Here is a 15296-nt window from a genome sequence, read left to right on the forward strand (position 1 = left end):
TAACTTGTGTTCTCCTCCCGTCCAAATCAGGAAGCAGTCATCTATAAATCTGCCCCAATACAGAATGTCTGTTTGCCATTGAATGGATTCAGCGCCCCAAACCCATTTATGCTCGAACCATCCCATGAATAAATTCGCATAGGAGGGAGAGAATTTGGAGCCCATAGCAACACCTCGTTTTTGTCTATACCAACAATTATTAAACAGGAAAAAGTTGTTATCAAGAATCAAGTGAATCATTTCTAGTACCATCACAGTGTGTTGCCAAAGGCTAGCTGATCTTTTGGTTAGAAAAAAACGAGTGGCTTCCAGTCCCAATTCATGTTTGATACAGGTGTAAAGGGATACTACATCTAATGTTACTAACAGCATGTTACTGTCCCATTCTATATCATTCAAAATACTCAGGATATGGGTAGTGTCTTTAATAAAAGACGGAAGGTTACAAACTAGTGGTTGTAGATAACAATCAACAAATTCCGAAAGTCTTTCCGTTGGTCCCTGTATACCTGACACAATCGGTCTTCCTGGTGGAAAGGGCAATTCTTTGTGAACCTTAGGTAGTGTGTAGAGACATGGATATCTTGGATGAGTCACTTCCAAGTATAGGTATTCATCTTGACTAAGTAGCCCTTCCTGTCGCCACATGTACAATTTACTGTTCATCATATCCACTAAGTGGGGGATGGGGTTACCTGTGACCTTCTCATAACATGCCACGTCCTTTAGTTGTGACAAGATTTAATTGTCATAATCAACTTTATTCATAAGAACAACATTTCCACCTTTGTCAGCTTGTCTAATCACAATTTCTTTTTCTTGTCTAAGTTTTTCCAGTGCAATCAATTCATCCGGAGTTAAGTTATGTGAGATATGTCTGAATTTGTTCTTGGCCATGTGTTTATCAAAATCTTGATAGACCAAGTCAAAAAACTTATCAAAAATAACCATACCACATGATCTTGGAGTCCAACGCGATTTATTTTTTAAGCCACTGGAAATACTCATGTTGTAATTAATCTCTAGGTCATTAAATATCCTAGCAAACATGTCTGGATCCTCATCTTGCTCTGCTAGAGACAGTATGAGTGCTGTATCCTGTACTTCCTCAATTGACAGAGTGCTAAGTGAAGAAACTGTTTCATTTGAAGTTCTATATTCCATTTGATTCATTTGAAAATATCTTTTGATTTTAAGTTTACGAATAAATCTAAAGAGGTCAATTTTGGATTTGCAAGGGTCCCCAAAGGTCTTAGGGCAGAAATTTAGTCCTTTAGACAAAAGAGTAATATCTCCTGACGTTAATTCTATTTTTGACAAATTTATCACACTGATGGTTGAATCTCCCTCATATTCTAATTCTTTTTGTCCCGAGATCTTGTTATGATCCCTTCCTGCTCCTTTATTTTGACTCCCTGATCCTCGGTTGCCCCTTCTCGTCTTTTTATAGGAGGTGTTCCTTTGTTCTGGATGAATTTGCCCTGTTTCATTCTCATTAGCTCTCGTAAAAAAGTTCTACCGTCCAAATTATCACTAGTATGGGCCGATGTACTTGGACCGCTTTCCCCTTCACTATCACTAGTGACCGAGGTGCTAATCGTTGTTGAATCTGAGATGTTGGATATGCTCGCCTTCTATGGGCTAAGTTTGTGTGTACTAAGTGGTCATATTTGCTGGAGAACGTAAAAATCCTCCCTGTCAAGTAGTCCTTTTCATCCCGTTTCAGTTTTCGGGCTTTTCTCTGTGTGATCTCTTCCTGATATTTCAGCAATATTTCTTCCAAGATTTTATAATTTTTTTCAGTTGCTTCTTTAAGATTTAAGTTAATGATTTCCTTTTCTAAGATCCCAATGTCTCTTTGTAGTTGTGTCACTTTCCTCTCTGCATTAATAATTAAAATATCCATAAGTTTCATTGAGCTATTGGTTAGCTCATTGTCCCACATAACTAACAAATCCATGTCCAGGTCATCATATGTGGGAAAAATCTGAGATCTTAAGCCCCGGGGGATGCGGTTCAGTTTCTTATATTGTTTTAGTGTCGCCCCGTCCCACCATTTGGACAGTTCACTCTTTTTCAATCTCTCAAGTCTAATAAATTTACTCCTTAATCCTTCATTAAGTGTGTTTGAGCTACTTCGTGCTAAGCTCTGAATTGTACCCCCCTTGGCTAGGCTTTCAAAAAGTTCTTCAGCCAATTTAGTTCTATCCATGTTGTACAAGTGTGATGATGTCACGGCCTCTGTCCGAGCTGCCCCCCTCAAATGGGTTAAGAAAAGAAATTGGGTGTGAGATAAAGGGGACTGATGGCGCTCAGGATGCTTATTGGCCAAAAACTAAAAGCTTACAATGGGGATAACCTTCACAAGGGAAAACACCCCTCCCTTATAGGTTCAATGAAACCCAACAAAGATATACACAATGTGAGGTCCCCCCTAGTTCCTCTTACTTTTTTGCAATTTTAACAGAGTTATTTAGTAGACAGTCAACCAGGTCGAAATTCAAGTGAGTGAAGTTCAAGTGAACACAATCATAAACATCACGCCAGTCTTTACATAGTCCAATTTTATCCAAGATTTATTGGATCACATCCTCTGATAGTCCATATTTTTCATGAAGATACATCTTGAGACATGCACATTGAGCCAACACGTGTTTCGTCTTGGGATAATCCTTTTGTCCCCAACGACTTCTTCAGGGCTCTAAATTATGAATACATAGTTTGTATTAGAAACCAAAATGCTCAAACCATGTAATATTTAGCGTACAAATTAAAGAGTCCTTAAGAAAAGAGAGACAGTGAACACCCATTGGTGTGAGAGGAATAGTGAATCACCTAATTGATAAGCCTTTCAAAAATCCATATTGGACACCCAATAACAACTAACCAATCTGACTTGAAGCACACCCTCATTGGTGCTCTTAGCAAGTTAAACTGTGACGTCATACCCAGTGCTATCCATCACCAGAGAGATCTTTGCAAAATAAACACGAGAAACAACAGGTGTAGCCTATACATGTGAAAATCGTTAACCACACTACATTATCTATGTATGTGCAGTATTACTGAACTTCAACAAGCCAGAAATTGGGAGAATTCAAAATGAGGGCATTCTATTCATCTATGTATAATTAGATTCAATTTTACCAAAAATACTCACAATCCCATATAATTTTGAGAATTATCAAAATGTCCTTATTTTGACTGAGTAGTTCATCAGATAGGTATACCTATAAAATCAATACACAACAGCCCACATGACTAAATAAGTAACCACAGGCCCGATATAGAAGTCCAAATACAATTAAAATCGTGAGTCTTACATCTATTTCCTTGATTTTTTAAAGGTTCCTGAGCTATTGATGGCCGTATATTTCATGGCTAAAGAGAAATAAATATATTTTAAATATTATAGTCACCAAGGCTAGAGTCACCAATAATCAAAGTTCAAGATTGTCCACTAGCATAATCCAAATACACTCTCTGAGAAGTCCTTACCTCCTATAGTCCTGTATCGAACAAAGTTATTGTTTCCAAGTTAAGGAAATGCTTCATCGCGAGTGCGCAAGAGCGCGTCTCGCTTCTAACAACCTTTGAATTAGTTCCCGGCGTTCCTGTTGACGAACGACACAGATGCGTTGTTGCTAAAAATAAAACACGTCGCATGTCGAGTACGCAAGTGCGCGTCTCGTGTTTGACGTATCGTGTGGTGTTTCCCGAGCGCGAGTACAAAGCGTATACTGCAATAAAGAACGGACTAACAGCTATTGTTGAGATCAATGAGGAAAGAAAAACAATGTTAACAGTCGAGTGTGTCTGCCGAATCGGAGCGTGAAACACGACGATAATCAAGAACTAAATCAATCGTAAGGGCCAGGACAACTGAACACTCATGTATCCATAAACTCAATCGCCAGCACATCTTAATTAGCTATCGCCGTTACATTTCGGGCAAGCGCCCAGGCTCAAGACTAAAACTAATTTAAGATTGATTACCCCCCAAAAAAATGTATTATTTTTTATTTTTATTTTTTCAGAGGAGTAACTGAGATGAAATAGAGAGAAGAAGGATAGAGGTTAATAGTTTGATAAGTTGATTAAGAGATTGAGGTTGATTTAAAGTGTGAGAATTTTGGTTTAAAATGACAAAATTCAATATGACAAAGTAATGAAACAGTAAACAGATTACATAAATCTTCAACATGAAAATTCTCAAATTAGCCAAAACTAATCTATTAAAAAATAATAATGGCGTGGGAAACATGGTTCACAGTAACAGGCTACACGTGGATAAATTAAATCTAGATGCAAACCCGCATGTTTTCAATGACTTCAATGGTTAACATGTTACATAATCAGTGATCTCCCAAAAAGAACTCCAATTCTCTGTCAGAGTTGAGGCCTACTTCAACCGCCTTTAGCCTCATTATCCACATTGCCTCTTTCCTACGTAACAATAATTCACGATTACCCCCCCTTGGGTCACGGGGCACATGTTCCAACCCAAAAAATTCAAAGTTCTTATATGCTGATTGTGAATTGCATGATAAAATATGAGCAACTAATGGATATCTTACATCACCGTTTTTCAGCAAGCGAATATGTTCCCCAATTCTTGTTTTTAATGGGCGTATTGTGCTCCCCACATAGATGCGAGTACATTTACACTGTATTACGTAAATGACATGAGTAGTGTTACAGTTTATCATGGTACAAATTCGGTAAATTTTCCCTTCAAAGGGGAATTCCTTAATTTGATGACAAGCCCACCTACAGACTCCACACTTACCGCATTTAAAGAAACCAGTGATCTTAGCAGATAGCCAGGTTTTATCGGGAGGCACTGCAGTGAAGCTAGGGCTTAACATGTTCCGTAAAGTAATACCTCTTCGGTAAGTGATAGGCACTTTTGCTGGTACCAACTTTCTAATAGATTCATCATGTGTTAACAAGTGCCAATGCTTGGCCACAACCTTTCCCATGATTGTAGATGCATCATTGAAGTCTGTTATCAAACGCACCTTGTTAGAATCTTCTACCATTTTCATGGGAAAGGTTGTGGCCAAGCATTGGCACTTGTTAACACATGATGAATCTATTAGAAAGTTGGTACCAGCAAAAGTGCCTATCACTTACCGAAGAGGTATTACTTTACGGAACATGTTAAGCCCTAGCTTCACTACAGTGCCTCCCGATAAAACCTGGCTATCTGCTAAGATCACTGGTTTCTTTAAATGCTGTAAGTGTGGAGTCTGTAGGTGGGCTTGTCATCAAATTAAGGAATTCCCCTTTGAAGGGAAAATTTACCGAATTTGTACCATGATAAACTGTAACACTACTCATGTCATTTACGTAATACAGTGTAAATGTACTCGCATCTATGTGGGGAGCACAATACGCCCATTAAAAACAAGAATTGGGGAACATATTCGCTTGCTGAAAAACGGTGATGTAAGATATTCCATTAGTTGCTCATATTTTATCATGCAATTCACAATCAGCATATAAGAACTTTTAATTTTTTGGGTTGGAACATGTGCCCCGTGACCCAAGGGGGGGTAATCGTGAATTATTGTTACGTAGGAAAGAGGCAATGTGGATAATGAGGCTAAAGGCGGTTGAAGTAGGCCTCAACTCTGACAGAGAATTGGAGTTCTTTTTGGTAGATCACTGATTATGTAACATGTTAACCATTGAAGTCATTGAAAACATGCGGGTTTGCATCTAGATTTAATTTATCCACGTGTAGCCTGTTACTGTGAACCATGTTTCCCACACCATTATTATTTTTTAATAGATTAGTTTTGGCTAATTTGAGAATTTTCATGTTGAAGATTTATGTAATCTGTTTACTGTTTCATTACTTTGTCATATTGAATTTTGTCATTTTAAACCAAAATTCTCACACTTTAAATCAACCTCAATCTCTTAATCAACTTATCAAACTATTAACCTCTCTCCTTCTTCTCTCTATTTCATCTCAGCTACTCCTCTGAAAAAAAAAAATATATATATATATATATTTCTTGGGGGGGGGGGGGTAATCAATCTTAAATTAGTTTTAGTCTTGAGCCTGGGCGCTTGCCCGAAATGTAACGGCGATAGCTAATTAAGATGTGCTGGCGATTGAGTTTATGGATACATGAGTGTTCAGTTGTCCTGGCCCTTACGATTGATTTAGTTCTTGATTATCGTTGTGTTTCAAGCTCCGATTCGGCAGACACACTCGACTGTTAACATTGTTTTTCTTTCCTCATTGATCTCAACAATAGCTGTTAGTCCGTTCTTTATTGCAGTATACGCTTTGTACTCGCGCTCGGGAAACACCACACGATACGTCAAACACAAGACGCGCACTTGCGTACTCGACATGCGACGTGTTTTATTTTTAGCAACAACGCATCTGTGTCGTTCGTCAACAGGAACGCCGGGAACTAATTCAAAGGTTGTTAGAAGCGAGACGCGCTCTTGCGCACTCGCGATGAAGCGTTTCCTTAACTTGGAAACAATAACTTTGTTCGATACAGGACTATAGGAGGTAAGGACTTCTCAGAGAGTGTATTTGGATTATGCTAGTGGACAATCTTGAACTTTGATTATTGGTGACTCTAGCCTTGGTGACTATAATATTTAAAATATATTTATTTCTCTTTAGCCATGAAATATACAGCCATCAATAACTCATGAACCTTTAAAAAATCAAGGAAATAGATGTAAGACTCACGATTTTAATTGTATTTGGACTTCTATATCGGGCCTGTGGTTACTTATTTAGTCATGTGGGCTGTTGTGTATTGATTTTATAGGTATACCTATCTGATGAACTACTCAGTCAAAATAAGGACATTTTGATAATTCTCAAGATTATATGGGATTGTGAGTATTTTTGGTAAAATTGAATCTAATTATACATAGATAAATAGAATGCACTCATTTTGAATTCTCCCAATTTCTGGCTTGTTGAAGTTCAGTAATACTGCACATACATAGATAATGTAGTGTGGTTAACGATTTTCACATGTATAGGCTACACCTGTTGTTTCTCGTGTTTATTTTGCAAAGATCTCTCTGGTGATGGATAGCACTGGGTATGACGTCACAGTTTAACTTGCTAAGAGCACCAATGAGGGTGTGCTTCAAGTCAGATTGGTTAGTTGTTATTGGGTGTCCAATATGGATTTTTGAAAGGCTTATCAATTAGGTGATTCACTATTCCTCTCACACCAATGGGTGTTCACTGTCTCTCTTTTCTTAAGGACTCTTTAATTTGTACGCTAAATATTACATGGTTTGAGCATTTTGGTTTCTAATACAAACTATGTATTCATAATTTAGAGCCCTGAAGAAATCGTTGGGGACAAAAGGATTATCCCAAGACGAAACACGTGTTGGCTCAATGTGCATGTCTCAAGATGTATCTTCATGAAAAATATGGACTATCAGAGGATGTGATCCAATAAATCTTGGATAAAATTGGACTATGTAAAGACTGGCGTGATGTTTATGATTGTGTTCACTTGAACTTCACTCACTTGAATTTCGACCTGGTTGACTGTCTACTAAATAACTCTGTTAAAATTGCAAAAAAGTAAGAGGAACTAGGGGGGACCTCACATTGTGTATATCTTTGTTGGGTTTCATTGAACCTATAAGGGAGGGGTGTTTTCCCTTGTGAAGGTTATCCCCATTGTTAGCTTTTAGTTTTTGGCCAATAAGCATCCTGAGCGCCATCAGTCCCCTTTATCTCACACCCAATTTCTTTTCTTAACTAAGCAGTTAGACACTTGGCCGGTGTACACTACTCTTACCATGCAGGGAAAAAATCATACCCAAAACCTCCATTGCACCATGATGTAATTTATGTATTATGACATACATTTGTGCTTGATGTTTGACGTGGACGCTTCACAAATTTACAATCTTAATATTCCTGAGGTGATGTGATGGTTTGCAGACATCTCCCTTGTCTTACCTCTGTGTTTAATACCAATGCACAGATTGCAACTTCATCTGTTTATTGTGTTTTGTTACAGACCATTGAACCTCCATGCATTTTGTCCTCAGCATGGTAAATGTGTATCTCGTCAACTGTGACCAGATGTAGTATTGACATCAAACTGCTTAGGAAAGGTGACACATGTGTTGTGTTTTATGGATCCCCACACATGAATGAATGCCTTCTTTACAAAAGGCGTTTCAACATCTTCACCTGAGACTAGGCCTTTGTCCATGACAATTGTCACTCATGATCTGTGATGGTAGCGGCTGCGGCATTTGCTTCAGCAAAATGCTGCCATTCAACATTCTAGTTCATATGTGAGACACACTATGATGAAGACTGTGCCTAAAAAACTGATTTTTTTAGAGATTTGTGATTAGTCATCCACTGAGTACCATATGAAACAATTTGGTGCTGCAGAACACAGAAAGGTGGCTTGCTGTGCTGCACTACACTACTAAAGTGTGTGAGGACAAGAAATGCCCTTTATGATTTAGATCTGAGAAAATCCTGCCCTGTCCCTTTCGTGCAGTACACTGCATCACATTGTTTTGCTGTGTTTATTTCTGATTATTTGGAGGTATGGCCTCATGTTGATCAACAACTCACACAACATGATTTATACATGTTGAGGTCTACCTCTAGTTGAGAAGATGGGAGTGACTAGATTTTTACATTGACATGCACACATACACAACACAATAAATATGTTTAAAAAATATTTATTGAATGATACGTTGCCATGTTTTTGTCACCATCAGATGTTAACTATTAAGAAATAAAATTGCCACAATTTGTTCTCGTCTACGTCAACCTACCATTGTGTGTTGTATCTGTCCTCCATTGCCAACATCCTCTTCCAGTTCCTCTGGATTTAGTTGCTCATAATCCCACAGGACATTTGTTTTGAACAAATATAGAGCAATATTGCACATACCAGAATTATTGTGCATACCAAAGGGGGTGATTATAATAGTTTTCTGCCTGACATATCAAGGCATCAGAACCTAGAACTTAGAAAAACAAAAACTCCTCTCAACAACTTTCGTTGTCTTGGTGAGTGCAGTATTAACTTGTTTTTCAACCTCGATCTGAGGACTGGTGAATTGAGTCATGAGCCATACTTCAATCCATATTCTTGGTCACCCGAAAAGTACAAACAGAGATCAGTAAATTAATTGGTACACTGTTACTTAGACACAACTGACCATGTGTGTTATGCATGCTGGCCAACACATACACATTTGTTTCACTTTTATCAGATATATTTTAAATTCTGTTCCCCATTTCTTTACACTTGTATCTTTAAGTTTTATGTGTCATTACACATATTGTCCATATCCTGAGACATAGGACACTTCTACATGCTGACTGTCATATTTAGGCAGTAGATTCTTATGATAAGTACTTTGAAATGTCATTAACAGCTCTATGTTATTTACACTCACTATCTGTGCACTCACACATACATTTGTCCTTTTGTCACCCATTATGACATTGCTTGCCTATATGATATTAGAACAGCCTTTGATTTGTTCACTTAATTTAGCATGGTTATTTGCTCAGTACGAGTAGTGAATTTTCAACATGTGACATTGATAGTTACAACGTTTTTTGCAAACATCAGCTAATGCTTTTTGTATGGCAAGGTGTCATGCTAAACTTAGATTGAGATATACATATGGCAATGTTGGCCATTTTTATATGGGACAAATTGATGTAGATTAAGGTAAGTAACTTTATACAACAGACCTGTACACTGCAGTTTCAGATTTCACATATGTATGTGATTTTGCCTTGTAGGTGATTCATTACTTATATGCCTTGATTATGACATCATTGAAGTGCCAAGAGATTTTTGAGTTTAAGATCATGATTTCACTGTGATACCTTACTCTGGCTGCATTTAATTCTATGTTATTTACTGGTGTATGACATGTCTGACAGCATATTTATTGACTGTGCCAGTTTTACATTGATGGACTGAGATACAGGAAATATATGCAAATGAGACACCCAACATGATCATCTAACACATTGATGCAGTATGTCTATGTGGGTTGATAACTATGTGTACATGGTTGGACCTAGACTGTAATAATGGCTGAGGCATATGCATACTTTGTACCACAAATGTACTTAGATTTGCCATTTCCCCATGAATTGTAGGTACACTGACAGTGCATGAAATAATTGGAATTTACAACTTCTTCGTCCATTAGTGCTTACGATACTTTGATCAACATACACCTTTTCTGCCATGTGTGACTCATTTACTTAGGAATACATGATTTGTACTATACCCATCTGAGCATACTACAATGTTCCTGCCAGGCTGACTGGTGGTATCATTGTAGTACGCAGTTCCCCATGGTGCTACTATATTGGTCTTGATTTCCTTAAGGGGGCCGAGGTCAATATTGTAGCATTCTAGCACCATTGGAATGAGCACTGTCTGCAAACAGTGTCTGCATATACATTTAACACGAGATCCATCCACAAACACAAAGATGGCTATTATGTCATACATTACAACTTCTTAATAATATTTAGTAGAATTGTGGTTTCCTTTCCAATGAGTAGATTATTTCCATATCTCTCATTCTCAAACCACTCAATGATTATACTGTGGCAGAAGATGAAGCCATCATGTGCACTCTGGATATATTTAGCCACCGCTTTGATGAACATTCCCTGATGATCAACTATGACCTGGACATTGATGGAGTATGTGTGATAACTGTTTCTGTACAGGTGGGATGTTGCAGCAGGGACACCAATTGTGCATGTGGGCAATCAATTGGACCAAGCACATGTGGAAATCCCATTATGGCTTGGAATCCTTGCTCGGTAGCCAGTTGTTGTTATAGCGCTTTGGGGAAAAGAAGTTAGTTTAATGATGGCATCCAAAACAGAGTGGAGGAAGGCAGAAAATGCTCCCTGTGATATTCCTGCTAATCTGGCTGTTGTGACTAGAAAGGAGCCTGATACCAGAATGTGGAGCACAACCATAAGTTTTATATGTGATGAGATGTTAGAGGGCCTTGCAGTTGGTGTCTTAAGACGTGCCCCAATCTTCTCCAGCAACTCCACGATTGACTCCCTATTGAGTCTGTAAAACTGTATGACTTCCTCTTTTTCATATGAGCTTATGGAAAACATGTTACCTCCTCCTTCGCTGCCTATGTGGTGGTCTCCAAGCTACTCTAAGTTGCGGTATGACAACTTCCATGGCGTAGCTGAGCTTGACAAATTGCTTTGTGATGGTGCTCTTTTTATATTATAGCCACTGCATCATTTCCTACACCTGATTTGATGATGCACAGCAATTTTTGCACTTTTCAGGCTTTCTGTTACACTTCCCAACAATGCGTGACACATAGGTGAGCCCACATTTACCACTGTGTTACATTTACTATAGAATTTGCACGGGCGCACCTATATTGTATGGCACAGCTGGTTTGACAACAGCTTTTCCCATCACACAAAAGTGAAAGTGCAGGTGCATGGATAAAAAGTAGGGTGGTTTCAGGGCAAAAATAAAATGGTTGTCTTTAGTTAAACTTCAAAGAAAGATGTACTACACAGCACATGTGGAGGGCTTTTGTTCGATGAGAAATGACTATGGGAATTGTACTATGGATTTGGATGAATATCTTTGATTTACAGCATGGTCCAGATAATATGAACAGTTTGGATGAGGATTAACATTTTAAATAAGCCTTTAACTTCAGAGTTATTAAAAGGTCCTCAGGGGATGATATGTTTGATCCTAGTGTCTTGAGACACATGTGTAGCTCTGAATGGTAGCCATTTGAGCATGTGGCTAAATTTATTGGAATTTGACAAGAAAACCAGTTGAAAAGGAAGTTCAGAATGTCATGTGAGCAGAATGCTCAGGGCCAGGTATTGAGGAAAAAGTGTATGACTCTGAATTTGGACCCAAAAATTGCCTCTATAAGTTAGAGAGAGATTTGAAATCAGTACCAGGACAAACCTTTGGACATTTTAGGCTTTGGCATGAATAATGAGGAGGCTCGTTTTAATGGTCTGGATATTCATTTTACTCTACTTTGCAGATGAAGCCAGCGGTCTCTATATGCTTATTGGGCAGTGCTTATTGGGCAATGCTAATGCTAGTTTAATTTGAGAATAGAGGAAAGCTGTTTTAATGAGGATAATCCTAAATTAAGAGATGTGGCTACTAAAGAAATTTCTGATGAACCAAAAGGCTAGTTGTTTGGGTAAGGTTTTGTTGAATCTCTGGGCAAGTATGTAGCAATGTTTACTGCCCTAAATAAAGCTCAATTAAACATGTGAAGGTGTTTAGAAATAATGGGCCTCATTTACAAGGCCTGTGGCACAGGGTGGTGCAGCAAGTGCCTTGCTGCGCTACCCTACGCCACCGGTAAAGGGCAGAAGTGTGCTGTATCTAGAACATATGGCACATTTCTGTCCTCTCCCCAGTGCTGGCACACAAATTGATGCCTAGCACCAATGCAGGCATCCTTACACCATGGTGCAAGAATGCCTGCGTTGCGGGGATGTTTTTTGTGCAGGAAGAGACACCTTTCTGCACAAAAACAATCTGAAGAGGTGTTTTCCCCTTTGTATGTGTGCTGCAGAGTGCCGTACACATAGAAAGAGGAAAAAACAGGGAGAAAGAAAGCTATTTCTCCCTGTTGTGTGACTCTTATGGCACTCCTGAGGTGGCATAGGAATCTGATGTATTGCCAGACATGTAAATCTGAGAATGCGTCAGATTCCTTCGGGTTCCATGGGTGTTACGTGGGAGCACCCAAAGCACCACCCACACATGCCCCTTTCACACAGTGGTATGTGGGAAAGGGGTTCATATTTACAAGTCCATGAAAAGCCTTGCAAGATGGCTTTGTGTGGCCATGTAAATATGGGCTGACACACTGCGCCACCGTAGCAGTAAAAAATGACCCTCTGGAGGCACAGTGTGCCTGTAGGGCCTCGTAAATGTGGCCCACAGTATTTTATAGTGCTGATGGGAGCAGACCATCAGCCGAATGATAGAGAGATTGCAGTTTTACTATCAGCTGGAGGCTCAGGAAGAGGCATCCAGTCCTCAACTGGATTTTTTCTCCAGAGAAGCAGATACTGGAGAATATGATCTAACAGGGGAAGGGGAAAAATTCATGGAAGAGGTCAAGGTGAATATGCAGATTTCTGGTGTTTTTTCCCAAGTAAAAATGGGAGAGTCACTTTACATGAAGTGGTGCGAAATAATAAATGATACTTGGGTTTTGGAACTCGTTCAAGGTTTCAAAAAAGATTTCACAGAGTCTCTAAGTCAGAACCAAGGTAGATTTGTTTTGAGAAATTCTTCAAGATATTGGTAGACTCAGAGGTGAAGATGATGTCAGAGAAAGGTACGATAAAAGAAGTAGAACATGTAAGATGGCGCTTTCTGAGCAATCTGTTTTAGCCATGAAAAAAGAAAAGGGGTAGTGCCCAGTAATCAATTTAAGAGATCTGACCAGGTTCATGGTTTACAGGGATGAAAAAGTATGAACTTTTTGGGTGACACTTTACAAGAAAAGGACTTGTTGGGTACGTAGAACTGAAAGATGCTTAGTTCACAATCCAGATAGATGTGTAAAGTCAAAGGTTTCTGAGTTACAGATGGAGAGGATGATTGTTCACTTTTGTTATCTGCATTTCAGTTTATCTTTAGCTTCATGGTGCTTTACCAGTGGTAGCAGCTTGGGTGTAAGCAGATCAAAGAGACTGTTATACTTAGTAAAAAATGTATGGTATTTTTGTTTGGAGAGCAAAATTAGTTTGAAGGTAGAGTATCTACCAGGAAGAGAAAATATAATTGCAGATTGGAATTCACAGTATCTGAAAGATTTTAGCGACTGAAAGTTGAACAAGAAATATTGTGAGAAAATTGTTGAGATTTGGGGACCAATGGCCACACCATGTTTGCACATGTTAAACACTTCTGCTTGCTTTATTAGCATAATTACTTCTCCTATTGTACAATTCTCACATGTTCACAACCTTTCTTGTACATGCTTGTTATTAACATGCATTATTATCTGGTTCCTGGTGAGTTTGTCATGTAAGGAACCAAATCAAATTACTTACAGATTTCTTTTACACTGACACATATGGACATATTTAAGAGTTCCTAGCTCCACCTTAGCACCCCCATAGCATCGTTTGTTTTACACAAAGGCAGTGTTTTTGCCCCGTGGCAGATAAACAAAGTGGTGCGACTTTATCAACACTTGTACCACATTATGCCTGCACCAGGCATAATTTTTGCAAGGGGCGTTCTGGCCCTGTGATGCCTGAAAAAATGGCGCAATGAAATTGAACAGATCTCAAAGTGCTATTTTTGGCATCATTCTCAACGCCTGCTCAAGCAGGTGTTAAAATGACACACCCATAGAAACCTATGGGCCTTCTTTCACTTTGCTACACTAGCATCAACATTTTTAAAGCTAGTGTAGCAAAGCTCCACAAAAATGTTGACACTATTGTGCTAATGACTGCAATGGTGCATGTATTATAAATACAGCGCAACCATGATGTCTTTAGGTGCCATTAGGGAGGCGCAGAAAAAGTGGAGCATCAGCTAGGGTGTGCCACTTTTTCTTAAATATGGGCCATAGTCTTTAACATATTCTGATTTTGCCTGTCCCCTTTGAAAGAATTTAAACTGGTCAATAGCAGCATATACCACTGGCGAATAATAACTATCCTAATCAGATAACACATTTGCAAGAATGTCTTAACAAGGTGTTCCTTCCTGCCCAAAAGCAATCCTGCCTGCAATGCAGACACCCATGCATCATGGTGCAAAAGTGCCTGCATTGATGCTAGATGTGTGTCATCCCGAGGAGACAACTAGAAAGCAACATGGCTTGATAAATGTGGTGCATTCCTGTCCTCTACTTTTCATGCAGTGCAGCAAGGTGTCTTGCTGCTTGTGTGAAAAAATAAATAAATATGGCCTCTATTTCATAGTTTTTCTGTCATCTGTAGAAAAGTGGAGTATTATGTAGGCGTGCTGGTTAGCCTTTACTTTGTAATACTCTCACAACCAAATATGGTCTTTTGGATTCACAATAATATAGGTGCTTTTTACCTGTGTTGCCACTAGTCCGGGGGAGTCTAGCCTTGCCTTTGGTTCACAAAGGGTTCCCTCTTGCTGAGGAAAGCAGCCTTTCATCCAGGACATGCTGTGGTTGAGCAGTTCTTGAAAGGTTGCCACAGGTTCAAGGTATCACACCTTTGGTTACTGCAGGTTCCTGTGGTG

The sequence above is a fragment of the Pleurodeles waltl genome, chromosome 3_1 (assembly GCF_031143425.1).
Source record: "Pleurodeles waltl isolate 20211129_DDA chromosome 3_1, aPleWal1.hap1.20221129, whole genome shotgun sequence".
NCBI lineage: Eukaryota > Metazoa > Chordata > Amphibia > Caudata > Salamandridae > Pleurodeles > Pleurodeles waltl.